Source organism: Callorhinus ursinus, unplaced genomic scaffold (genome assembly GCF_003265705.2).
Source record: "Callorhinus ursinus isolate GAN/ISIS: 27379988/994484 unplaced genomic scaffold, GSC_fseal_2.0 scaffold4, whole genome shotgun sequence".
Taxonomy (NCBI): Eukaryota; Metazoa; Chordata; class Mammalia; order Carnivora; family Otariidae; genus Callorhinus; species Callorhinus ursinus.
The window spans coordinates 81435478-81463299 of NW_027397066.1; the positions used below are offsets into that span (position 1 = coordinate 81435478).

Sequence of the window (27822 nt, forward strand, 5' to 3'; positions counted from 1 at the left end):
TTAAGAATATGTTCTATTACTGTTTTATTTTCTTTCTCATATTTTCAGTCACCATGATAGCTTTTATACTTTATTTAAAACAGTTTTCATTGTATTTTTTGAAATTCAGTTCTTCCTAGTCTTACTTGTTGTTTTATTCTATAGGATGTTTTAATTCTACAGTTAATTTTTATTTATAATTGATTAGTTTAAAGTATTCTTTGCTCTATCTTCTTCCTCTTTTAAAAATCCTAATTATTTTATTCTTTATGCTTTTTAGAGATTTTCCATTTTATTTTTATGTTTATGCACATGATCTCCAGTCTTAAAAATCATCCAACAACATGGCTTTTATTTTCCCCATTTTACAGTGTGGCAGTTGATACTCAGAGAGGGAAGGGCTTGTGAAGGTGAAAGAACCAGATTGTCAGGATCGTATTTAACATAGTCACCTTTTAAAAACTTTTTTTTCCATGTGTTTTCTTTAATTCTTGAACTTTTTCCTATTATGTCAACTGGCAATTCTCTGCCCAAATATCAGGAAGGGATATTGCAATTAAACAATTATAAAAGGAATTTTCCTCTTGGCTTTTGTGTTTCAAAAGCTGAAGGATTAAGGAGAGTGGAAATGACTCAAGGACAGATGAAAAATATTAGAAAAGAAGCAGGGTGAGAAGACCTAAATTTTTCCTTCTGCTTCCAATCTCCCAACCCCAATGAGGAAATGATTACACTGACTCAAAGACTGAAAAGGAAGTTAGGAGGTTGTAGACATGGAGGAATTCTTCTGAGAGGGTCCTATACTTGCTACCTAGGGGTGGAGTTGGCAAGATTTCCCAAATGTGTTTTCGTGTTTGAAAGCAGATGGGAACTGTGGCTTGACATTTCAGGGGTAGAGGCATAGGATAGTGTAGGATTAGGATAGAAAATGGCTTACTGTGTCCTGAGATAGCCTTCCAAAGATTTATGACAGCCCAGCATGTTGAGGGAGCAGCAAAAGCCTGCAAACTCTTTTGTGACATGAAAGATAAAGAGAAATCTGTGTATTATGGAGGTACTCTGAGGATGGGAACAAGGGATAACTCAATGACACATTTTGTGGACTGGTGACAGAGATCATTTGGGTTGATGAACATATCAACAGTGTCACCACTAAATCCCATCATCTCTCTTCTTAAAGTTATAGGATGAATTATATAACATCTGTTCTCTAAGAAGTTATTTTATTACAGCTACATTCAAGTTGCACTTATTTTATTTCGCAGAATTACACTACATTTCCAACTTTGATACTCTTCCTCTCTACTGGTACAATCAGAGAGGTGATACAGGAAAGAATGAAATCCCCAAGGATGCTCTTGCACCTTTTATCATCTGGGATCTCAGAACAGTAGAACACAGCGGATGCTGAAAAATAAAAGCGCAATAATAAAATGATTGATTTGTTTAGGAAACAGTGATTTCAGCAAAGCAATTTTGCACTGTACCATGTGAGGTTGCGTTGCCTACCTTCTCCCTTGCTCCTCCTCCTGACTCCACCTTCAACCTAGTTCACCTGTATGAAATATCACCTGATCATCTGATTGGGATCATCATTAATATCACCACCTGGATACGGTGAAAGCAGGATCAACATCAGGATCCAACATCAGAAAGGAAGGCCTCAGCTTTGAGTCCTGCTCCCTCAGGCTGCATGACCACAAAGACATCCAAACCCTCCGCTACAGCTTCAGATCAGCTTCTGTCAATCCCAGAATCTAGCACTGTGTCTGATTAGGAAAGAAAAAATGCATTTTTTTGGGGGGGGGTTCCTTTCCTTTTGTTGTGTGTCTGCTGCCTGCTAAATCCTCTCTCTGCATTCTCCAAAATTTGATTATAAAATTTCAGATGAGGTTTCTTGATTCTTCATTCCTGGTTTGTTTGTTTGTTTATTATGTTATGTTAGTCACCATACAGTACATCATTAGTTTTTGATGTAGTGTCCCATGATTCATTGTTTGCGTATAACACCCAGTGCTCCATGCAGAACGTGCCCTCCTTAATACCCATCACTGGGCTAACCTATCCCTCCACCCTCTTTCCCCTCTAAAACCCTCAGTTTGTTTCCCCAAGTCCATAGTCTCTCATGTTTTGTCTGCTCCTCTGATCCCCCCCCTTCATTTTTCCCTTCCTTCTCCTAACGTCCTCCATGCTATTCCTTATGTTCTACAAATAAGTGAAACCATATGATAATTGACTTTCTCTACTTGACTTATTTCACTTAGCATAATCTCCTCCAGTCTCATCCATGCCAGTGCAAAAGTTGGGTATTCATCCTTTTTGATGGCTGAGTAATATTCCATTGTATATATGGACCACATCTTCTTTATCCGTTTGTCTTGGCTCTTTCCACAGTTTGGCTATTGTGGACATTGCTGCTATGAACATTGGGGTGCTTATGGCCCTTCTTTTCACTACATCTGTGTCTTTAGGGTAAATGCCCAGTAGTGCAATTGCTGGGTCATAGGATAGCTCTATTTTTTTTTTAAGATTTTATTTATTTATTTGACAGAGAGAGACACAGGGAGAGAGGAAACACAGACAGGGGGAGTGGGAGATGGAGAAGCAGGTCTCCCGCAGGGCAGGAGCCCAATGCAGGGCTCAATCCCAGGACCCTGGGATCATGGCCTGAGCCGAAGGCAGACGCTTAATGACTGAGCCACCCAGGTGTCCCAGGGTAGCTCTATTTTTAACTTTTTGAGTAACCTACACACTGTTTTCCAAAGTGGCTGTATCAACTTGCATTCCCACCAACAGTGTAAGAGGGTTCCCCTTTCTCCACAACCTCTCCAACATTTGTTGTTTCTTGCCTTGCAATTTTTGACATTCTAACTGATGTAAGGTGGTATCTCAGTGTGGTTTTGATTTGAATTTCCCTGATGGCTAATGATGATGAACATTTTTTCATGTGTCTGTTAGGCATTTGTATGTCTTCTTTGGAGAAGTGTTTGTTCATGTCTTCTGCCCATTTTTTGACTTGATTATTTGGTTTTTGGGTGTTGAGTTTGAGAAGTTCTTTATAGGTCTTGGATATCAACCCCTTTCTGTGGTGTTATTTGCACATATCTTCTCCCATTCCGTGGGTTGCCTCTTAGTTTTGTTGACTGTTTCCTTTGCTGTGCAGAAGCTTTTTATCTTGATGAAGTCCCAAAAGTTCATTTTCCCTTTTGTTTCCCTTGCCTTTGGAGCCGTGTCTTGAATTAAGTTGCTGTGGCCGATGTCGAAGAGGTTACTGCCTATGTTCTCCTCTAGGACTTTGATGGATTCCTGTCTCACATTGAGGTCTTTCATCCATTTACAGTTTATCTTTTTGTATGGTGTAAGCGAACGGTTGAGTTTCATTCTTCTGTATATAGCTGTCCAATTTTCCCAGCACCATTTATTGAAGAGACTGTCTTTTTTCCACTGGATCTTTTTTCCTACTTTGTCAAAGATTAGTTGACCATAGAGTTGAGGGTCCATATCTGGGCTCTCTATTCTGTTCCATTCGTCTATGTGTCTGTTTTTGTGCCAGTACCATGCTTCTTGGTGATCACAGCTTTGTAATATAGCTTGAAACCAGGCAACGTGATGCCCCCAGCTTTGTTTTTCTTTTTCAACATTTCCTTGGTGATTCAGGGTCTTTTCTGGTTCCATACAAATTTTAGGATTGTTTGTTCTAGCACTTTGAAAAATGCCATTGGTATTTTGATCGGGATGGCATTGAAAGTATAGACTGCTCTGGGCAGCATAGACATTTTAACAATGTTTATTCTTCCAATTCATGAGTATGGAATGTTTTTCCATATTTTTGTGTCTTCAACTTCTTTCATAAGTGTTCTGTAGTTTCTAGAGTATAGGTCTTTCATCTCTTTGGTTAGGTTTATTCCAGGTTATCTTATGGTTTTAGGTACTGTTGTAAATGAAATCGATTCCCGAGCTTCTCTTTCTACAGTTACATTGTTAGTATATAGGAAAGCGACTGATTTCTGTGCACTGATTTTGTATCCTGCCACATTACTGAATTGCTGTATGAGTTCTAGTAATTTGGAGGTGGAGTCTTTTGGGTTTTCCACATAAAGTATCATATCATCTGCGAAGAGAGAGAGTTTGACTTCTTCTTTGCCAATTTGAATACCTTTTATTTCTTTCTGTTTTCTGATTGCTGTTGCTAAGACTTCAAGCACTATGTTGAACAATAGTGGTGAGAGTGGGCATCCTTGTCATGTTCCTGACTTTAAGGGAAAAACTCTCAGCTTTTCCCCATTGAGAATGATATTTGCTGTGGGCTTTTCATAGATGGTTTTTATGAAATTGAGGAATGTTCCCTCTATCCCTATACTCTGAAGAATTCTAATCAGGAAAGGATGCTGTATTTTGTCAAATGCTTTTTCTGCATCAATTGAGAGGACCAGATGGTTCTTCTCCCTCTTCTTATTAACGTGTTCTATCACAGTGATTGATTTATGAATGTTGAACTACCCTTGCATCCCAGGGATAAATCGCACCTGGTTGTGATGTATAATCCTTTTAATGTACTATTGGATCCTATTAGCTAGGATCTTGTTCAGAATTTTGGCATCCATATTCATCAGGGTTATTGATCTGAAATTCTCCTTTTGGATGGGGTCTTTACCTGGTTTTGCGATCAAGGTAATGCTGGCCTCATAGAATGAGTCTGGAAGCTTTCCTTCTGTTTCTATTTTTTGAAACAGCTTCAGGAGAATAGGTATTATTTCTTCTTTGAATGTTTTGTAGAATTCCCTAGGGAATCCATCAGGTCCTGGACTCTTGATTTTTGGGAGGTTTTTGATCACTGCTTCAATCTCGTTACTGGCTATTGGTCTATTCAGGTTGTCAATTTCTTCCTGTTTCAGTGTTGGTAGTTTATAGATTTCCAGGAAGGCATCCATTTCTTCCAGGTTGCTTAATTTACTGGCATATAGTTGTTGATGTTAATTTCTGATAATTGTATTTGAGCAAATTGTAGCTGAGAACTTCCCTAATCTGGGGAATGAAACAAGCATTCGTGTCCTAGAGGCAGAGAGGACCCCTCCCAAGATCAAGGAAAACAGCATGTAATAGTAAAACTCGCAAATCTTAGGACCAAGGGAACCATCTTAAGGGTAGTTAGGCGGAAGAGATTCCTTACATACAGAGGGAGGAACAACAGAATAACCTCAGAACTGTCCACAGAGACCTGGCAAGCCAGAAAGGGCTGGCAAGACATATTCAGGGTACTAAAGGAGAAGAACTTGCAGTCAAGAATACTTTATCCGGCAAGGCTGTCATTCAGAATGGATGGAGAGATGAAGAGCTTCCAGGACCGGCAGAAACTGAAAGAATATGTGACCACTAAGCTGGCCCTGCAAGAAATATTAAGGGGGGGCTCTATAAAAGGATAAAGACCCCAAGAATGATATAGAATATAAATTTACAGAGACAATCTATAGAAACAAGGACTTTACAGGCAACAATAAAATCATATCTTTCAATAATCACTCTCAACGTGAACAGCCTAAATCCTCCCATGAAATGGCACAGGGTTGCAGATTAGATAAAAAGACAGGACCCATCCATATGCTGTTTACAAGAGACTCATTTTGAACCTAAAGATACATCCAGACTAAAAGTGAAGGGTTGGAGAACCATTTTTCATGCCAACAGACCTCAAAAGAAAGCTGGGGTAGCAATTCTCATATCAGACAAATTAGATTTTAAGCTAAAGACTGTAGTTAGAGACACAGAAGGACACTATATCATTCTTAAAGGGTCTATTCAACAAAAGGATCTAACAATTGTAAATATCTATGCCCGCAACATGCTAGCAGCCAACCACATAAGCCAATTGTTAACCAAAATAAAGAGACATATTGATAATAATATGTTAATAGTGGGAGACCTCAACACTCCACTCTCAGCAATAGACAGACCATCTAAGCAGAAAATCAACAAAGAAATAAGAGCTTTGAATGACACACTGGACCAGATGGATCTCATAGATATATACAGAACATTCTACCCTAAAACAATAGGATACTCATTCTTCTCGAGCGCACATGAAACTTAATCCAGAACAGACCACATACTGGGTCACCAATCAGGTCTCAACCGATACCAAAAGACTGAGATTATTCCCTGCATATTCTCAGACCACAATGCTTTGAAACTGGAACTCAATCACAAGAGAAAATTTGGAAGAAATTCAAACACTTGGAAGCTAAAGACCACCCTGCTTAAGAATGTTTGGGTTAGGGGGGCCTGGGTGGCTCAATTGTTGAGCGTCTGTCTTTGGCTCGGGTTGTGATCTCAGGGTCCTGGGATTGAGCCCCGCATTGGGCTCTCTGCTCAGTAGGGAGCCTGCTTCTCCCTTTCCCACTCCCCCTGCTTATGTTCCCTCTACTGCTGTGTCTCTCTCTGTCAAATAAATAAAATCTTAAAAAAAAAAAAAGAATGTTTGGGTCAACCAGAAAATCAAAGAACTTAAACAATTCGTGGAAACCAATGAGAACAAAAACACATCGGTCCAAAACCTATTGGATACTGCAAAGGTGGTCCAAAGGGGGAAATACATAGCCATGCCAGCCTCACTCAAAAAAAGCAGAAAAATCCCGAATTCACTAACTTTACACCTTAAAGAACTGGAAAAAAATCAACAAATGAAGCCTAACCATGCACGAGTAGAGAAAAATTAAGATTAGAGCAGAGATCAGTGAATTAGAAACCAGAAATACAGTAGAGCAGATCAACGAAACTAGAAGCTGGTTCTTTGAAAGTATTAATAAGATTGAGAAACCACTGTCCAGACTTATCCAAAAGAAAAGAAAAAGGACCCAAATTAATAAAATTATGAATGAGAGGGGAGAGATCACGACTAACACCAAGGAAATAGAAACAATTATCATTCCTGATTTAGATGGGCTGACATGCTGGGTCAAAACGAAGGAAGTGTTATAGCAGGGTAAAATTTAAAGACCTAGATTGAATTTAAAAAAAAAAATCACTTAACAGAAAATGTAGGTAGAGTTGGGGGACAGAATATGAAAGCGAGATGTGCTTGGAATCAGAATGAGAAAATCAAAGCATTTATCACAGGAGAAATTCCTTTTTACTTATTGTTGCTAGTTCTCTTCTGTGTCTCCAGCACTTAGGACAGTCCTGGCAAATATTGCACTATCACTAAATAAACACTGAATGAACAAATGAACAAACTGAGTGAACACTCCATCCCTGCTAGCTGAAGCAGAGTGACTATTTGTCAGAAATGATGTAGAAGCATTAGTACTCTAGGTGGAGTCTAAACCTTGGCCTTTAAGATTCCTTGCAAGATTGTATGACTCCAGTCATGTCACCTCATTCATACTAGATCATTTCTCCGACCAGAAAACAAACAAACAAACCCACAATTGACCAGTGTAGTGTGGAGTGGTTCTTGGTATTATATTGAATTCTCAAACATTTCTTTAAAATAGATGTGGATATTTCCTGAAGAGGGGCCTACAGGTAAAACCTTTTATTTTCCTGGTGACAGTAGGGAATAGGGTTGAGCATGTGAAAGATATTGAAGATCCAAATAGCCCTCTCTTTCTCACAAAACCACTTGGAAATGTTTGAAGAGTCATTTTCACTGTGAATTCAGGGTATAGGAGATCATCAAATAAAGCACTCACGTTTTTCCAGCATGGTACAACTCGAAAGCTTTGTGGAGTTGGTCAAAAGGCAACTGATGTGTTACTAATGGGTCTATATTAATTTTATTTTGCAGGTAGCCAGTCACTAATTGGGGAATACAGTCTCTGGTTTTATAATCTGCAAAACAAAAAGGCTATTGTAATAAGATTTGAGAAATGCCAAACCAACCAAAGGGAAAAAAATGATGTCATGAGATTTTCTTCTGAAAATTTGACACTGAACATGGAAAATAAATCATTTATACATCAGAAACCATTGACTACTGTTACTAAGTGTGCTGCTCCAGAAACTCTGTTACCTAGAATTCCTTTGGAGAAAAACTGGGTCAATATTCACATTTTACTGAATTGAAAAATGGTCCCTTTAAACTAGAAGTCTCTAGCTCAGCTCCTGGGCTTACCATGGCATAAACATTTCCTCCCCTTTGTATTCACACACGTGGAGATGGCATTGGGAACTTACTATCAGAGGAATGGAGACAGATGGGATTGTTAATTGACTAAAGCTCTTGGTCAATATTGCTCATAAATAAGGGCTCTTCTGGAAAGATAAGAGTCGGTGCCAAAACACCAGGTTGGTGTTATATATTTATAAATAATTATATATATATATGTAGTTTATATATGCACATATATAAACATATATATTATTTATATAGTATTATATAATTAAGAAGTTTTGCTGCTAAAAGAGCACAACAAACCCACAGGCTTGGAACTGAGGTTGACTGAATTATTTGAAACACTGGAAAAACCCAAAAACTATTTTGCAGGAGATAAAAATTGTATTTGCGCTTAAAAAACCTATTTAATTAAATTAACCGAAATTGATTTGCAAAATTATCCAACTCACTGGAGAAGTCTTTTCTACCATTATAACTCTGTTTCCTCAAGGAGAGGAATTTTGAATTATATGTTTCTACAAAGTCAAAAGGGATTTCATGAAAGCAACCAACCAGTCCTCCTATTCATTGACCTACCTCCTAAGCATACACCCTTCAGTGTCCGTCCGGAGATAGTCACTGATGCATCCAGGGAAAGCTTTGAATTTAATGGAGCCAGCCCAACAATCAGACAGACACCATGGCTCAGGTGGCAGGAATCCCAAGCAGCAAGCTGATAATGATAATAATGACCATAAGCACCTTCCCATGAATAACTAACAACTACCACCAGGGGTGGAAGGAATCACGTTCCTAAATCTTGAACCTCTTCCTGGCCAGATGCTACCTCAATCTCAGTTTCGACACTGCCAGTGATAGGATCTCATTAGAAAAACCAGTAGAATTTAGTGGGAAAGAGCACAGACTGCTAGCTGTATGATCTTAGGTAAGTTACTTAACCTCCCTATGCCTCAGTTTCTTCATTTGTAAAAAGAAGAATAATACTACCCACTTCGTAGAATGGTTATGAGGATTAAGTGATTTATCATTCTTAAAATATTTAGAACACTATCTGGCATAGAGGAAGGAGCACATATTTGTTAAATAAAATTACCCACTGCCTTTTGCCAGACCTTCTCACTTGCCATGGTTCTCTGTCTAGATTGTCTTGATTGTATTAAAACAAAACAAATACATACATACGGGTGTGTGAGAAGCATTATTATTTTTTTAATTCGGTTTTGTAGGGATGTATAGTGTACTTCTTCACACCTATTTATTTTACTTTCTGGTTAAGAACAGGTTGACTGAGCCTTTCTGTCTTTCTCCTTTCCTCTGTTTTGCCTTATTTTCTCTTTCCTGTAACCTATATCACTACTTTTACTTCCTTTGTTTTTCAGTCAAGTACATTAGGTACACACTGAAACATATTAAATGCCTACATTCTGTCCTCTAAACTGTAAGATCCAAGAGTATGGTACCTATTTTATTCACCCTTGTATCCCTAGAACATAACACATTGGTGCATAGGAATTCATTTTTCAAACGAATGAATTGTTCTAATACAGGACCCATAATTATCATGTGAATTAAATAATGTTTATACTTAAATATAAAAGCATATATGCAGAGCTAGGAATAAAGAAAAGGGAGTACTGGTATTGTGGCCTTTTGAGTGTTTAAACTTTGTGTACTACAATGACATATTTTTAAATGTCTATTGCTTTTATTTTTAAAATAAATGTTTTAGAGTGAATTTACATTCTGTTTTTACATATGGGGTCCACAGGTCCAAAACCTATGTTCAGGAGAGTTTATACCTATCTACATGAGGATATTTAGCACGTCCCTCCCCACAATTAAGCATCTAATCACTGTGCCCCACGCCCACGTACCATGACATCACTGAGTCCAATGGCCTCAAAGGCAAAGTCAGCACCAACTCCTGTCATTTCCATGACCACCTGCTGGACAGGCTTCTTGAGTTTTCGAGGATTGAGACAATCAGTGACCCCTAACGCTCTGGCCCGGGGAAACTTCTCCTCATTGATGTCAACCCCAATGATTCTAGAAGCACCAGATGCTTTACAGCCCATGACAATGGCTGAACCGATTCCTCCAAGTCCATAGACCACGCAGGTGGAACCACGAGTGACCTACAAATTCACAAGGCATGTTTGTATTAGGAATCAAACCTGGGCACATATGTAATTAAGAAAACAAACAAACAAACAAAAACAACCATTGAAACTTTTGGAACTGTATATAACAGTTGAACATTTAGACTGATTGGTGTAATTTTCATGTTTTCCAGGCAAATCACTATGACATATACTAACACACAGGTACCTTCCTTACCTTGGCCGAGTTCACAGCAGCCCTGTAACCTGTGGGCACCTCACAGCTTATGACACCGACTTTATCCATAGGAGCAGCATCATCAATTTTTGCCACTGCAATCTCAGGTACAACAGAATATTCAGTGAATGTGCTTGTGCGGAAAGAGTGATGAATCTTTTTGCCTTCGCAGGTAAATCTGCTAGTCCCGTCCAGCATTCATCCCGAAGAAGACAGAGCACTGTTCCGCAGGGACATAGACAAAGGTGCAGGCAGTGGCACAGACATACGGAGTTGTAAAGACAGAAGTGAGCTCCTTTAGTTACAGGTCGGTGCTTATACAATATCGGCAATTTAATAAAAGAGTAAGGGGTAAATTACTAACTCTTGCTTCTCACAGAAGTTTCCCTTGGGATGCAAGCAGAAACTGCATTCTCTACACTGTGGAATAGCGAGTGCGAGGACTTTATCTCCTATATATGTAAAAAAATAATACAAGCATTATTTAAAAATATTATTGGAACTGAAATACAATTGGATGGTTTGAAAACTTGCTGCGGGCAGATTATGGCAGCCAGGATAACATTGCCCATTGTTGTTTTTTTTCTTTTTAAGTTTTTATTTAAATTCCAGTTAGTTAACATACAGTGTTTTCTCAGTTTCAGGTACTGTTCTGGTATAACACTTCCATACAACCCCCAGTGCTTATCACAATAAGTGCACTCCTCAATCCCCATCACCTGTTTGACCCACCTCCCCTCTGGTGACCATCAGTTTGTTTTCTATGGTTAAGAGTTGGCTTCTTGGTTTGTCTTCCTCTGTTTTTTTTTTCTTTCCCTTTGTTTGTTTATTTTGTTTCTTAAATTCCACATATAATTTAAATCATCTGAAATTTGTCTTTCTCTGATTGGCTTATTTCACTTAGCATAATACCCTCTAGCTCCATCCATGTCATTGCAAATGGCAAGATTTCATTCCTTTTTATGGCTGAGTAATATTCCATTGTGTGTTATATATACCACATCTTCTTTATCCATTCACCAGATGATGGACACTTGGGCTGTTTCCATAATTTGGCTATTGTTGATAATGCTGCTATAAACATTGGGGTGCATGTATCCCTTTGAATTAGTATTTTTGTATCCTTTGGGTAGATACCGAGTAGTGCACAAAAATGCTCTATCATAGAGTAGTTTTATTTTTAACTTTTTAAGGAACCTCCATACTGTTTCCAGAGTGGCTGCACCAGTTTGCATTCCCCCCAGCGGTGCAAGAGCGTTCCCCTTCCTCTGCATCCTCACCAACACCTGTTGTTTCCTGAGTTGCTCATTGCTGTTTTGAATGAGAAACCATATAACCTGGTTTTAGAAATTACATTATTCTTTTGGGCAAATAATGGAAATTTGGGGATATTTCTTATGGGGTGGATAGTTGTAGGTCTGCTTGCCCCTGCTCTGGAAATACAATAATGAAACTAAGACTAAAACCTTACAGATGTTATCTAGTTTAACCCTTTTGTTTTCCATTTGAAGGATTTAAGCCCCACAGTGTAGTCACCTGCATAAAGTGGCCTAAGTAGGTAATAACAGAGCACTTTTCATTGAGTCTTCTTGCCCTATGATGGCACACTGACCCATAGCAGCCTCTGACATATTTTCTTTAGTGGGGCTAAGTTCCTAGATAGGCTAATTCCAGAGAATAAAAGGAATCACTCTCCCTCTGCAGAGAGAGTTCTGGAGAGAATATTGATTATATTTGGATCCAGTCATTAGCTAGCCTTCCTAGGCCTTAGGGTGACAGTCTGGATAGGGTCTGTGAAGAAAATTAATCAACACAGTCATCACAGATTTACAAAGACCTGGTCAGAAGTCTACAATATTGTTGCTACGGCCCTTACAATTTTCCTAACAAAGAACCACCCCCACCCCACCCTTGGTCTCTTGCAGAGTTTAGATGGCATTAAAACCTCTTGTAAGTTTAAATAAGGCACATCTTAACTTCACTGGCCCTTAAAAATTTCAAAGGTCCTGGATCTCAAATTCAGGAGAACTTTTGCTGTCTTATCCTTTCCCTCCAAATGCTCATTGTTTTTCACAAAACTTTCACTGGAATTTTTTTTCTAGCTAAAGAGGATGAGTTAGAGCATATATCTCACCTGTTTGCATTATGTTCTTGGAGACATAGAGACCATGCCTTTTACTTTTGTCCCCCTGCTATGCATAGCATCAGATGCATGGTAGCCACTCCATAATTGTTTGCTAAATGAATTCCCTGGTAAGAGCTTCACAAGTGTCCTGACTATGCACTCTCTTAAATCTCTTTGTGTTCCTGGCTCCAAATTGTGAGGTTCTGTAGTATCTTAATCTGTGTGATTGCTTTTATTCATTCTGTTCATTTCAGACGTACTAAGAATAGCTATGTCAAAATCTTTTTTGATTGTCTGGGGAAGAGCATATACTTGCTTTCTTTGATTCTTTGAAATATCTTTATCATCCTGTCAATTAAAATCCAAATTCTATATTCCAGTTGATTAGAACATTCATTTGTCAAACATTCTAATGCATTCTAACCCCGGGACAGGCACTGTGCTAGGCAAGTGGGGGGTAAAAATATATATATAAGAAACAGTCTCAATAGTTTTCAATCTATTTAGAGGTACACTGGTCCTATCTCAAATCTTATTTAGCTATGGATATACACTTGGCTCATCTATTGCCCCTCTGGATTGCTAGAGAAGACAGTAGGGAAATTGTGACTCTTGGAGTCCCTGGATACACTTAATATAATGATATGTGATTAGTTAGAAGATCTAGAGGCAAACCCATTTTTTTCTCCTGTAAATATATGTTAATGCATTTAAGTTCCTCTTCTGTGCAAGGGTTGCTCTTTGGGAGGCTTTTTGTGGGAAGGGTTTCATGGCCCCACTTCCTACCTGGTTTCACTGAGCTCACTCCTTTGCCAATAAATACTCTCCACAATCCCAGCTCCTTCATGGCCTGGGATAAAAGGAAAGACTGCTGAGATTAATCCTTTTATTGCATGATCGTCAGTACCACAGATCCCTGTAGATGCCATCTGCATAGGAATTAAGTGACCAAGGGTCAGTTGGTTTGGAGTTTTTCTTTCTTTCTTTTTCTTTCTTTCTTTCTTTCTTTCTTTCTTTCTTTCTTTCTTTCTTTCTTTCTTTCTTTCTTTCTTTCTTTCTTTCTTTCTTTTTCTTTCTTTCTTTCTTTCTTTCTTTCTTTCTTTCTTTCTTTCTTTCTTTCTTTCTTTCTTTCTTTCTTTCTTTCTTTCTTTTTCTTTCTTCTTTCTTTCTTTCTTAAATCTGAATCTGATTATTAAAATTTTTTTACATGAATTATGTCATTTGATCCCTATACCAATGCTCAGAGGAATACAGGGCAGATCTTATCATTTCCAATTTAGAGATGAGGAAAGGGAGATTCAAAGACTGAAAATGACTTGTCCAAAGTCACATGGCACATGTTCAGATCTGGAAATAAATTTAGGTTTTTTGAAATCTACTCTGTACATTTATGTCATCAAATAGTTTTGAAATATGAGGGACAGTTGCATACGATGAAGGACTTTTTGCCCACATTATCAATAGCACCGCCATTGAGAAAGAATTTTAGGCCCGTATTGTGGAATGTTTTTCCTGTGCTCTGGGAAAATCTGTTTTTTAGCATTTTAAACTTGTATATTGGAAACATCCTTTAAATTAATAATGAGTTTCAGTTAAAATTAACCATTACAAAATTTAGTTGACATTGAGAAGTGTTTTTTTTTTTTAAGATTTTATTTATTTATTTGACAGAGAAAGACACAGAGAGAGGGAACACAAGCAAGGGGAGTGTGAGAGGGAGAAGCAGGCTTCCCGTGGTGCAGGGAGCCTGATGTGGGGCTCGATCCCAGGACCCTGAGATCATGACCTGAGCTGAAGGCAGACACCTAACGACCTTGCCACCAGGCTCCCTGACATTGAAAAGTTTTAAAACTTCTTACTTAATGGTTTGAGTTTTCTTGTCTGTTAATAGGCCTGATCCAACTACATTGATCATAAAAATGAAACATTTCATGTACCATAGCCCCTAAGTTACTGCTCTGCCCAGAATATAGCCAGGAAAACATATGCCCAAACAGACTGACTAGTTTTCCAGTATGTGTAGTAGTGGGAATGGCAGCATTTATAACGGGAACGCTGGGAACAACCATGTGTATGATTGTGGCAAATGGCTAAGAATATATCTCATGAGCAATATGCTGTGGTTTGGGTTGCCACAGTGCTAAAATGGCTTCAAGATGCTATCAAAGGCCAGAAGTGTTGTTTCAGGTAAGCAGCAGGCTGGAATCCCCTTGTTAGGTTTGTTCTATATATCAGAAAAAAATATGCAGTTATTTTGGGGAAGTTGTCCATGGCATAAGCTGGAGGTGGAATTGTCTGTGCTTATGAACAGATCCAGTCCTTAAGCTTGATTTTGTCTAGGGCTCAGTGTGATATTGCTCAAGTTCTTGCTGCCGCAACATCTACCTTGGTGGCCTGTGGATTTATTATTTAGGGGTTACCTTTGTGGTGAAGGAGCTTATCAGTGTAAGAAGAGAATATTGGCTAATTAGGAAACATTTCAGCAGTTGGTGACCCAGTATACAGTAAGCACTAATTGGGGCGCCTGGGTGGCTCAGTCGTTAAGCGTCTGCCTTTGGCTCGGGTTATGATCCCGGGATCCTGGGATTGAGCCCCGCATCGGGCTCCCTGCTCAGCGGGGAGCCTGCTTCTCCCTCTCCCACTCCCCCTGCTTGTGTTCCCTCTCTCGCTCTCTCTCTGTCAAATAAACAAATAAAATCTTTAAAAAACAAACAAACAATAAGCACTAATTAAAAGCTGTTTGGATGGATGATAAATAGAAAAACATAGCTTCTGAGAGACTATGGACTTTGAGAAACAAACTGAGGGTTTTAGAGGGGATGGGGGTGAGGGGATGTGTTAGCCTGGTGATGAGTATTAAGGAGGGCATGTATTGCATGGAGCACTGGGTGTTATATGCAAACAGTGAATCATGGAACACTACAACAAAAACTAATGATGTATTGTATGGTGACTAATGTAACATAGTAAAATAAAATAAAAAAAAAACATACCTTCTGAATAGCAGTCAGTTACTAAACTCCTTTCTCTGTGTACATTCTTATCACTTTTCATTTTGTTCTTTACCATCTCTCACTGGTGAAATAAAATCTCTAGTGTAACACTAGACATGGAGTTGATATATTCAATGTTAGTTCCCATATTCTCCTGTTTTGTCTTTCACTGCCTATCTGTCTTTTTCTACTTTCCTCCTTCCCTTCATTGCCTTTCCATCTGTCATCTTTCCAATTCCCTTCATTTTTTTCTCCTGTAACCATCCTCCTATACCTTCTACTTTGATTAGATATAGTGTGGACTAGAAGCATGTGGCTTTCAGTATTTGTTGTGTTCATTAAATCAAGTGTTGAATTTCCTGGTCTCAAATTAGAAGATAGGTGAAGTTAATGTTTAATAAGACTTAACACAATAATACTCTGAATACTGGGTATTTAATGATTTTGTAAAATTTGAGATGCAGTGATTGAGAGGTGATTTGAGAGTGGCAAGGAGTCTTTGACAGGACAGTGTTCTCCCATCCCTGGTCTAAGTTCTGTTCAATAATGGTTAACTCTTCCAAGTCGCTTTGGAGACTATCATGGAGTCCTAGCTGCTCATTCCTAGAAACTGAAATTTACCACAGAGTGAACTTTTTCAACAAACTCTGAGGTTATTATAATGTATGAGCCCAAAACAATAGAGATAGAAAATTAGTCTGTTAGTCACTGCACATTCATTTGTTGATATCAATTTTGTATCATACAAGTAGGGAGAAATGCACTTCTTCTCCCCTTTCCCTCAAAAATGAAAAAAAAGTTACTACTTAAAGCACGTTCTAGGTCACATTGTGAAGTATATAGGCCTATGGTATTATATAATTTAAGTAAAAATTTCAATCCTGAAAAAATAATTACAGTGGATGAGTGAACTACTAGTATTTTACAAGTATTAAGAATATTTTAAACATTCATTACCTCTATTCATTTATCTTAGTTTTAAAATTTCTTCTTTTACTAAGAAAAGTGGACAAACCCCAAATGCAAATTTTATACATATTTTATATATATATATATGTAATATATATATGAAATGAGACAGGATTTCCTTACATTTACCTTCAAAGGTAAAAGTTAAAAGACTTAAGTTTACCTTAATTCAAACTTCCCCAGCCTTTGGTGGTTCAACTTGTACTTCCTCAATTGAAAGAGTAGAATTTGCCGCCCAGGCAATGGCAGCCCGGCATGTAATTGTCTGTTGACACAACGACAATAAAATGACATCATTTAATGAAAAAATTTAACTTTTATTCTGGTCGTACAAATGCCACTTATTTGTTACAATTAGTAAAAATACAAAAATCAAAAAGAAACAGAAGAAGGATCATTGCAATTTCACATACAACCTGTTGAAATTTTAGCATATTCCCTTCCAGTCTCTTAAGACAATTCTGATGTAGTTGAGACTGTATCTACAAGCAGTTTTGTATTCTGCTTTTTTGCTAGTAACAGCCACCATATAGTGAGCATTTATCATTTACTTGTAAGTAAGCATTTTCTCATGACTCCAAATGCTTTGTAATCAGAGATTTAAATGGCTACTTTGTACTTCATCATTTGAATGTGTCCCAATTTGCTTAATAACTATTTAGATATGTAATTACTTCCATTGTTTTGACTATTCTAAAGTATACAGTGACAAACAACTTCGTTCATAATTTTGACTTGCCTGGTTTCCCAAAGTAACAATTACTTTGGAAAAGATAGAGACATTGTTAGGGCTAAATTGATTTCCAAATTTCTTTACAGAAATGTTGAATAATTTGGCACAATTCCTAGAAGCATAAAAGAATATCTGTATCATCATTTATTCCACCCTTATTAGCATTGACAGTAGTCGTTAAAACCAAAGTATCTAATAGGTTACAAAAAGCTAGTTATTTTTTTCCACTAGTATTTTTTGAATGCTAATCATGTTGAATATTTTTTATATTTATGTTAGTCATATGTATTTTCTTGTTTTGTGGAGTGTTTGGTCATATAGTTAATATAAGTATCTACTGGCATCTTGGAGTTTTTCTTATTAATCATTTGACCTCTTTACACATTAAAGGAGTGAGTTATTATCTGTCAGCTTGTCATACATGATTTTCCCTGGTTGATATTTGAACCTTAATTTTTATGAAGTTACATGCATGCGCATGCACATACACACACACACACATTTTAAAATTTGGCTAGTTGAAGTATCTTTTCCTTTGTTATTTATTCCATTTTTATACTTTGGAGATTCTCTCCATATAGAGACTAAATATTTATCTTCCTTCTGGATTTTTATAGTTTGATTTTTAAATATTTAATTCTTAAATCCAACTTAAAATTATTTTTTTGTGTGATGTGCCATCATAGAATCTAAATGAATTGTCCTAGCATGAACTCTTGATTGTTTCTTTCATTTCTGCTTAAATTAGCCCCTTTACTACAGAAGTTCTTACATCTACAGGTTAGGTTGCTCTTTGGAAACTGTTTCTATTGTCCCATTTTTCTTCTTGGCAGTTCCTGCAGCAGCCATCTTGATGATTTGAATACTTTAAGTTTTTGATTTATTTTAATATCTGGTGGGGTTAGTACACGTTATAATTTTATGTATGTTCCATTTGCAGGTTTACTGCACTAGTAATTGTAAGTTGTACTGAGCTGACTAAATCTGTTATGTCTTCAAGAAATTTAGACACCACTGGAGGAGTTAATATATATCTTATAATACAAAGAAAAGGGACAAATGCCAGAAGAGAAATTAAAATAAATGATACCAAAAAACAAAATTACTTCTGGGATACCTGGGTAGCTCAGTCGGTTGGGTCTGCCTCTCAGTTTTGGCTCTGCCCTACCCCTCCCCACCACGTGCCCCCCCAAAATAAATAAATAAATCTTAAACAAAAAAGGAGAAAACATTACTTGTTTCAGGATGAAATAATTCTGCTTTTACCTACTGAACTCAAGTAAAAATTTATGAAAAATCTTTTGTAATTTCAGAATGATACACACTCAAGGCAAAAAACTTGGAAAACTCAGACAAAGGTAAAAGGGAAAAACTGCAAGTCTGGCACCCATATATTACTATTTGTAACATTTTAGGGTAAGTGTTTCCAATTGATAGTCTATGTGTGTTTGTGTAATCCTACTAAGAATACTGTTTTAGAGTCTGCTTTTGCATTTTGCTTTATAAATGTTTTCCAGGTAATTTAAAATGATCACTTAGGACTTTATTGACTAATATATCATAACTCATTTAGTCAGTTTATTAGTATTTGACACATCTGCTTCCAATGTTATACTCTTTTTTTTTTTTTTGACAGAGAGAGAGAGTGAGCAAGCACGAGTGTTGGGAGGGGCAGAGGGAGAGGGACAAGCAGACTCCGTGTGGAGCACAGAGCCCAATGTGGGACTTGATCCCACCACCCCAAGATCACAACCTGAACCAAAATCGAGTCAGAGGTTTAACTGACTGAGCCATACAGGCGTCCCTCCCGTGTTATATTCTTAAAAACAATACCACAGTTAACCTATTTATAAAAACAACATAATTATTTCCTTTGAATAAATTTCTGGGTCATATGATAGGCAAATTTTTAAGACATTTGATACAATATTTTCAAACTATCACCCAAGAAATTTCTAGCAAGTTGTTTTCCCACCAGTGATGTTTGAGTTTCCATAGGTGGGAAACATTAGGTATTGTCATTAAAAATCTTTGCTAGTCTGATTGGAGAAAATGGTGTCTTGATTTTGTTTCAGTGTATGTTTTTAGATAACTGATGAAAATGATATAGATCTATTTTAAAGGTAGCACTTACTTTGCCTGAAGTGTCCATGATGAATTTTCTTTCCATGGTGCCTTACAGGTATATCCGAGAGAACCGTACTTCTTTGACTCTGCTCCTGGACAACCTAGACAGAGTATTTATAATATTTGCATGCCAAAAGTTATTAAAAATAATTACGTAATCCCATGTCGACATAGGAAAAACCAGACAAGTGAAGTGGTTAGCAAATATGTGAAGGCGGAAGACAGAAAGGAACATAGGAGTGATTAGGGAGAGAGTGGGTTAAAACAAGGATGCTGAATTAAAGAGAGCTTGAAAGGTAGCAGTGCGTGAGAAAGCAATGAATGGACTATTAAAATGTGAATCAAGCGGCACCTGGGTGACTGAGTCCTTAAGCGTCTGCCTTGGGCTCAGGTCATGATCCCAGGGTCCTGGGATTGAGCCCCGCATCGCATTGGGCTCCCTGCTCAGTGGGAAGCCTGCTTCTCTCTCTCCCACTCCCCCTGCTTGTGTTCCCTCTCTCATTGTGTCTCTCTCTGTCAAATAAGTAAATAAAATCTTTAAAAAAAATGTGAATCAAGTGATAGAAACTAAGAGGAAGATCAACTACTAATTAGTTAACAATAAGAATTTCTGGAATGTAGTTACATGAAAGGTATTGCTAGATCCAGGCAATGAAAGTATAACACAGGGTCTCTGGGAGTCTAAAAAGATGGAAAAGCACAAATAATGATACAAAGTACAAGAAGAAAGTCAGAAAGAACTCAAATACATGGAGGCTAAAGAGCACCCTACTAAAGGATGAATGGGTCAACCAGAAAATTAAAGAAGAATTTAAAAAATTCATGGAAACAAATAAAATTGAAAACATAACAGTTCAAAATCTTTGGGATGCAACAAAGGTGGTCCTCAGAGGGAAGTATATAGCACTACAAGCCTTTCCAAGAAACAAGAAAGGTCTCAAATACACAACCTAACTCTACACCTAAAGGAGCTGGAGAAAGAACAGCAAATAAAGCCTAAACCCAGCAGGAGAAGAGAAATAATAAAGATTAGAGCAGAAATCAATGAAATAGAAACCAAAAGAACAGTAGAACAGATCAAAGAAACTAGGAGCTGATTCTTCTTTTTATTTTTTTTTAGATTTTATTCATTCATTTGACAGAGAGAGACACACACACAGAGAGAGAGGGGCACACAAGCAGGGGGAGTGGGAGAGGGAGAAGCAGGATGCGGGGCTCGATCCCAGGACCCTGGGATCATGACCTGAGCCGAAGGCAGATGCTTAATGGCTGAGCCACCCAGACACCCTAGGAGCTGATTCTTTGAAAGACTTAGTATTGTTGATAATCCCCTGGCCAGAGAAAAAAGAAAAGAGAAAGGACCCAAATAAATAAAATCATGAAAGAGGAGATATCACAACCAACACCGAAGAAATACAAACAATTAGAAGAGAGTTATTATGAGCAACTATATGCCAACAAATTAGGCAATCTGAAAGAAATGGATGCATTCCTAGAGACATATAAATTACCAAACCTGAACCAGGAAGAAATAGAAAAGCTGAACAGATACACAACCAGTAAGGAAATTGAAGTGGTAATTAAAAATCTCCTAACAAATAAGAGCCCAGAACCAGATGGCTTCCCAGGGGAATTCTACCAAACATTTGAAGAAGAATTAATACTTATTCTTCTGAGACTGTTCCAAAAGATAGAAATGGAAGGAAAACTTCCAAACTCATCCTATGAGGCTAGCATTACCTTGATCCTAAAACCAAACAAAGACCCCACTAAAAAAAAAAGAATTACAGACCAACATCCCCGATGAAATGGACACAAAGTTCTCACCAAGATAGTAGCTAATAGGATCCAACATTACATTAAAAGGATTATTCACCACGACCAAGTGGGATTTATTCCTGGGCTGCAGGTGTGGTTCAACAGCTGTAAATCATTCAATGTGATACACCATGTTAATAAAAGAAAGGACAAGAACCATATGATCTTCTGATTAGATGCAGAAAAAGCATCTGACAAAATACAGCATCTTTCTTGATCAAAACTCTTCACAGTGTAGGGATAGAGAGAACATACCTCAATATCATAAAAACCATCTATGAAAAACTCACAGCAAATATCATTCTCAATGGGGAAAACCTGAGGGCTTTTTCCCTAAGGTCAGGAACATGACAAGGATGCCCACTCTCACCACTGTTGTTCAACATAGTGCTTAGAAGTACTAGCAATAGCAATCAAACACAAAAAGAAATGGCATCGAATAAGCAAAGAAGTTAAATTCTCACTCTTTGCAGAGGACATGATAGTCTATGTGGAAAACCCAAAGACCCCACCCCCAAATTGCTAGAACTCATACAGCAATTCAGCAAAGGGGAGGGGTATAAAATCAATGCACAGAAATCAGTTGCATTCCTATACACTAACTGAGACCGAAGAAAGAAAAATTAAGGATTTGATCCCATTTACAATTGCACCCCAAACCGTAAGATACCTAGGAATAAACATAATCAAAAGGCAAAGTTTCTGTATTCAGAAAACTATAGAGCACTCATGAAAGAAATTGTGGAAGACACAAAGAAATGGAAAAACATTCCATGCTCATGGATTGGAAGAATAAACATTGTTAAAATGTCTATGCTACCTAGAGCAATCTATACATTCAATGCAATCCTATCAAAATAGCATCAACTTTTTTCACAGAGCTGGAACAAATAATCCTCAAATTTGTATGGAAACAGAAGAGACGCTGAATAGCCAGAGGAATGTGGAAAAAGAAAACCAAAGCTGGTGGCATCACAATTCCGGACTTCAAGCTCCATTACAAAGTCGTCATCATTAAGACAGTGTGGTTCTGGCACAAAAACAGACACATAGATCAATGGAACAGAAGAAAGAACCCAGAAATGACTCTCAACTCTATGGTCAGCTACTCTTTGACAAAGCAGGAAAGAATATCTACTGGAAAAAAGACAGTCTCTTCAACAATGGCGTTGGGAAAATTGGACAGCCACATGCAGAAGAATGAAACTGGACTATTTCCTTACACCATACACAAAGATAAACTCAAAATGGATGAAAGACCTCAATGTGAGACAGGAATCCATTAAAATCCTAGAGGAAAACACAGGCAGCAAACTCTTTAACCTCGACTACAGCAACTTCTTACTAGACACGTTTCCAAAGGCAAGGGAAACAAAGGCAAAAATTAAATACTGGGACTTCATCAAGATGAAAAGCTTCTGCACAGCAAAGGAAACAGTTGATAAAACCAAAAGACAACCAACAGAATGGGAGAAGATATTTGCAAATGACATATCAGATAAAGGGCTGGTATTCAAGATCTATGAAGAACTTATCAAACTCAACACCCAAAGAACAAATAATCTAGTCAAGAAATGGGCAGAAGACATGAACAGACATTTCTCCAAAGAAGACATCCAAATGGCCAAAAGACACATGAAAAAGTGCTCAACATCACTCAGCACCAGGGAAATACAAATCAAAACCACGATGAGATACCACCTCACACCAGTCAGAATGACTCAAAGTGACAATGTAGGAAATGACAGGTGTTGGCGAGGATGTGGAGAAAAGGGAACCCTGTTATATTATTGGTGGGAATGAATGCAAGCTGGTGCAGCCACTCTGGAAAAGAGTATGGAGGTTCCTCAAACAGTTGAAAATAGAGCTACCATATGATCCAGCAATTGCACTACTAAGTATTTACCCCAAAGATACAGATGTAGTGATCCAAAGGGGCACATGCACCCCAATGCTTATATCAGTAATGTCCACAATAGCCAAACTATGCAAAGAACCCAGATGTCCATTGACAGATGAATGGATAAAGAAGATGTGATATATATACACATACACAGTGGAATACTACTCAGCCATCAAAATAATGAAATCTTGCCATTTGCAATGACGTGGATGGAACTAGAGGATATTATGCTAAGCAAAATAAGTTAATCAGAGAAAAAGGTTACCACACGATCTCACTGATAATGTGGAATTTAAGAAACAAAACAGAGGATCATAGGGAAAGAAAAAATAAAATAAGATGAAACCAGAGAGGGAGAGAAACCATAAGAGGCTCTTAATCATAGAAAACGAACTAAGGGTTGTTGGAGGGGAGATGGGGGGGATGGGTAACTGGGTGATGGACATTAAGGAGGGCATGTGATGTAATGAACACTGGGTGTTATATAAGACTGATGTATCACTGACCTCTACCTCTGAAACCAATAATACATTGTATGTTAATTAATTGAATTTATGCCTGGGTGGCTCAGTTGGTTGAGCATCTGCCTTCGTTGGGGTCATGACCTCAGGGTCCTGGGATTGAGCACCACATTGGGCTCGCTGCTAAGCGGGGAGTCGCTTCTCCCTGTGTTCACTCTCTCTCTCTCAAATAAATAGATAAAATCTTTTAAAAAATAAAATAAAATAAATTTATCTAAGTAAAAATGTAAAAAAAAAAAATTGACCTAGTTGATGGTATATTTGTTATAGCACCCTGGACACACTAAGACAAAGGTCTTTGGAGATGTATAGTTAAGATGAGGTCATACTGGATTAGGATAAGGACTAAATTCAGTATGAACAACTGTCCTTATAAGAGGAGAAGATAAACAGTGATGTGCCACACAGGTGAGAAGGCCATGAGAAAATGGAAACAGACCATGATTGGAGTGATCTCACAACAATTCAAGGAATGTGAGGGATTGCTGGGAACCATCAAAATCTAGGAGAGGGGCATGGATCATCTATCTTCTCCCTCAGCCTGCAGAGGTCACCAACTCTGCTGACCCCTTGATTTTGGACTTCTAGCTCTAGAATTGTGAAAGAATGAAGTTTTGTTGCTTTTGTTATCCCGTCTATGGTAATTTGTTACAGTAGCCCAAGGAAACGAATACAGATTTTTGTATGGAGAAGTGGGGTGCTCCTTTAACAGGTAACTAAAAATGAGTAAGTGGCTTTGGATTTGGTAATGAGTAGAGGCTGGAAGAATTTTGTGACACAAGTTAGAAAAAGTCTAGTTTGCTTGAAGAGGCTTTTGGCAGAAATATAGTTTTTGAAAGGTGATTCTGGTGAGGGCTTGAAAGGAAACGAGAAATCTATTATTGGACACTGGAGGAAAGGCAATCCTTATTATGAAATGGCAGAAAACTCATTTTTTTTATTATGTTCGGTTAGCCACTGTATAGTACATCATTAGTTTTTGATGTAGTGTTCAATGATTCATTAGTTACGTATAACACCCAGTGCTCATCACAACACGAAGTGGTAGAAATCTTATCTGAATTGTATTGCAGTGTTGTGTGGAAAGCAGAACTTGTATGTGATGAACTTGGTTATTTAGCTGAGATTTCTGAGCCAAGTGTGGAAGGTGTGTTCTGGTTTCTCCTTGACGCCTAGAGTAAATAGGAGAAGAAAAGACAAATTGAAGAGAGAACTGGTAAGCAAAACAAAACAAAACAAAACAAAAAACAAAAAAACTGTTGAGGATCTAGATAATGCAACTCTGAAACAGAGCCAGGATGTCGCTGGACAAACCTTTGCTGAAGAGATCAGGTGTGTTATCCATGGATGTGGTCAACTATCTCATTAGAAGCCAGGAATAAAAATGAGGTTACCGAAGAAGGATCTGTGGAAAACCCTCTTATGTAATGGCATGGATCCCCTGACATACACAAAAGACAAACAGCATTCTTGAAAACATAACAGGAGAAATACTACCAGCTTGAACTGAAGGGGCCAGAGACAGGACGAAGGAAGGCTGCCAGACTTCTGGGAGTCTACAGACAGGAAAACGGCTGACAGAACTATCCAGCTACATACATGTGCTACCCTTCAAGACAAAGGAAAAATGATCCTGAGATAAGGCTGTGGATGCAGAGTCCAGAGTGACAGGCCCAGAGAGTCGAGCCTCCATGAACCTACAGGGTATCTCCACCATAGACATTATTCCATGTGTCTTCCTGTATCTCTGCTTCTCTTCCTCTCTCCTGTCTGACTGGGAGTGTTTCTCCTTCACTTTTTTTTTTTTAATTTTAATTGCACTATAGTTAACAGCCTCAAAAAGTTAAAAATAGAACTACTCTGTGATCCAATAATTGTGCTACTGGGTATTTGCCCCCCAAATACAAAAACACTAATTCAAAAGGATACATGCACTCCTATATTGATAGCAGCATTTTTGACAAATAACCAAACTATGGAAGCAGCTCAAGTGTTCTCCTTCACTTTACATGTCTGTTTCACCTTTATTTAACTCTCTCTCCACATAACTATGGAGGGAATTTTTGTCTGTCTAGTTTATTTGGAACTTAGCATGCACACTGTCTTTTGTTTTCTGTTTTCTGTGTAAGGACTGCTTTCTAGACTGGAATTGAGTCAAAAAATGCAGAAGTCAGGGCGCCTGGATGGCTCAGTTGGTTAAGCGACTGCCTTCGGCTCAGGTCATGATCCTGGAGTCCCGGGATCGGGTCCCGTGTCGGGCTCCCTGCTCAGCTCGGAGTCTGCTTCTCCCTCTGACCCTACCCCCTCTCGTGCTCTCTGTCTCTCTCTCATTCTCTCTCTCAAATAAATAAATACATAAAAAAAAAAGAAATGCAGAAGTCAAAACTACAAAGTAAAAGTTTTCTTTTTCTTCTTCTTCCCCTTTTCCTTCCTTCTCTTCCTCTGTTACATAGGAGACTGGGTTTGAATCTCTAGCCAGGACGGTTTAATGATAGTTATTTTTAGGGATTAAATTTGCTTAGATATTTTTAGTCTTAAACTTCAGTTAAATTGATATTGAGTTAAATATTGACTCAATTAGTAGATATTGACTTGAGTTAAAGTGATATTCATTCATATCAATCTCTTTTCATTATTATAAAACTACTACCAGTCAAAACATTTTTTAAAAGATTTTATTTAATTTTGAGAGAGAGAGAGAGCACAAACAGGGGGAGCAGCAGTGGGAGAGGGAGAAGCAGGCTCTCCGCTGAGTAGGGAGCCTGAGGTGGGACTTGATCCCAGGACCCTGGGATAATGACCTGAGCCAAGGGCAGACACTGAACCGACTGAACCACCCAGGCACCTCAGTCAGACATTTCTGTAGAGAGACTGACATATGTTCCAGCACTCTCCTCCTCTTCATAGCAGGAAAGTCATATACACCAGTCAGTCACAGCAGAAGTGCTCACCATCTCTGGCATTTCTGCTCCATGCAATAGAAATCAGCACTGACTACACACCTCCCCCTTCCAGGCACTCAGCTGGGCACAGTGGAGTGGCAATGATGGATAAGAGATGGCCTCTGCCTGTGCCAACAGGGAATTTGGAGCAGTGGTTATGGCATGGCCTTGGGTTCAGGCAGACCCTATCCCAACTAGTTGTTTAACTTACACTTATTAACTGTGCTTGACCCTAGTTTCCTTATTTCTAAAATGAGGATGAATAATAGTACCTCCTCAAAGGGCAGTTTGATGAACAAATGAGGTAATGCTTTTAAAGGATTTAGGAGGCATTCTGGCAGATAAGACAACCCTCAATAAATATTAGCTACAATTATTATCCATAAAAACAAGATTACAATCTATGGGAGAAAAAGATACACAGACAACCAGGGCTTGTGTTGGCCTATCTGGGAAGTGCCATATCATGGGTATGAGATAGTGTTCTGGGAGCAGAGAGGGAGGCGCTGTTCTGAATGAAAGACTCAGAGGAAGCTTTGTAGAGAAGTAGGCGTTTGAGGTAGACTTTAAATAATCTTGGAGACTAGAGAAAAATCCTCACTGGGCCATTTCTATTGTCCTTTATTCAGTATAACTAGTATGTGTATGGTTTCCAGAGAATAGAAGTTTGCTTTTTTTTTTTAATTCAAATTTGGCAACCTTATAAAATCCATCGTATAGCTAGCTACCTAATTAAATGTAGTTTTTCCAGTTGGATAAGTTAACATAAAGAACATCTTTCCCTAGAATTGCCAAGGGAACAATGTCATGACTGGTCCATGGCTGTATCAGCAAGTTTTAATTATGTAGTCATTGAGAAATGACTGGGGGCTAAGAAACATCACCTACCAGAGGCAAGGGAGGGCCTATGATTTCAAGTTGCTTCCTGTTTGGAAAGGTTTGAAGGAAAGAAGAAAGTGCCAAATCTTGTGTCTGGCATTCAAGGCCCATTATAATCTGACTCCAACCTTCCCATCCACCTTCCCTCTCCATTTTCTCCAGTGGAGGATGTATGTTCTTTAAAATCTTCTGTCTGTGTTGTCCCCAGAACAGAAATCCATTCCTCATTCAGCCCTTGTTCATCATGTTCCTTTCTTTTTCTGTCCCCTTGGTTCATTTAGATCCTACCCAAATGCTGAGACCTAGGTCAAAGTGCCCCACTATGGAAATATGTTAGCTCCATCTCATAGTCATCCCTTCACTACCAGCATTCCTCCTGTGGC

At 38.2% G+C, this 27822-nt stretch overlaps 1 long non-coding RNA gene and 1 pseudogene across 1 annotated transcript in view; one reads left to right on the forward strand and one right to left on the reverse strand.

The window, feature by feature from the left end:
* LOC112825493 (uncharacterized) overlaps positions 1–19697 on the forward strand; it is a 35022-nt gene extending 15325 nt beyond the window's left edge. The window contains exons 2-4 of the long non-coding RNA XR_003208709.2: positions 10602–10736; positions 18563–18665; positions 19432–19697. This is a non-coding gene — a long non-coding RNA (uncharacterized lncRNA). The remainder of the gene's footprint in view (positions 1–10601; positions 10737–18562; positions 18666–19431) is intronic.
* Positions 1244–19401, reverse strand: LOC112825492 (alcohol dehydrogenase 1-like; annotated as a pseudogene).
* Positions 19698–27822: the final 8125 nt, after the last annotated feature.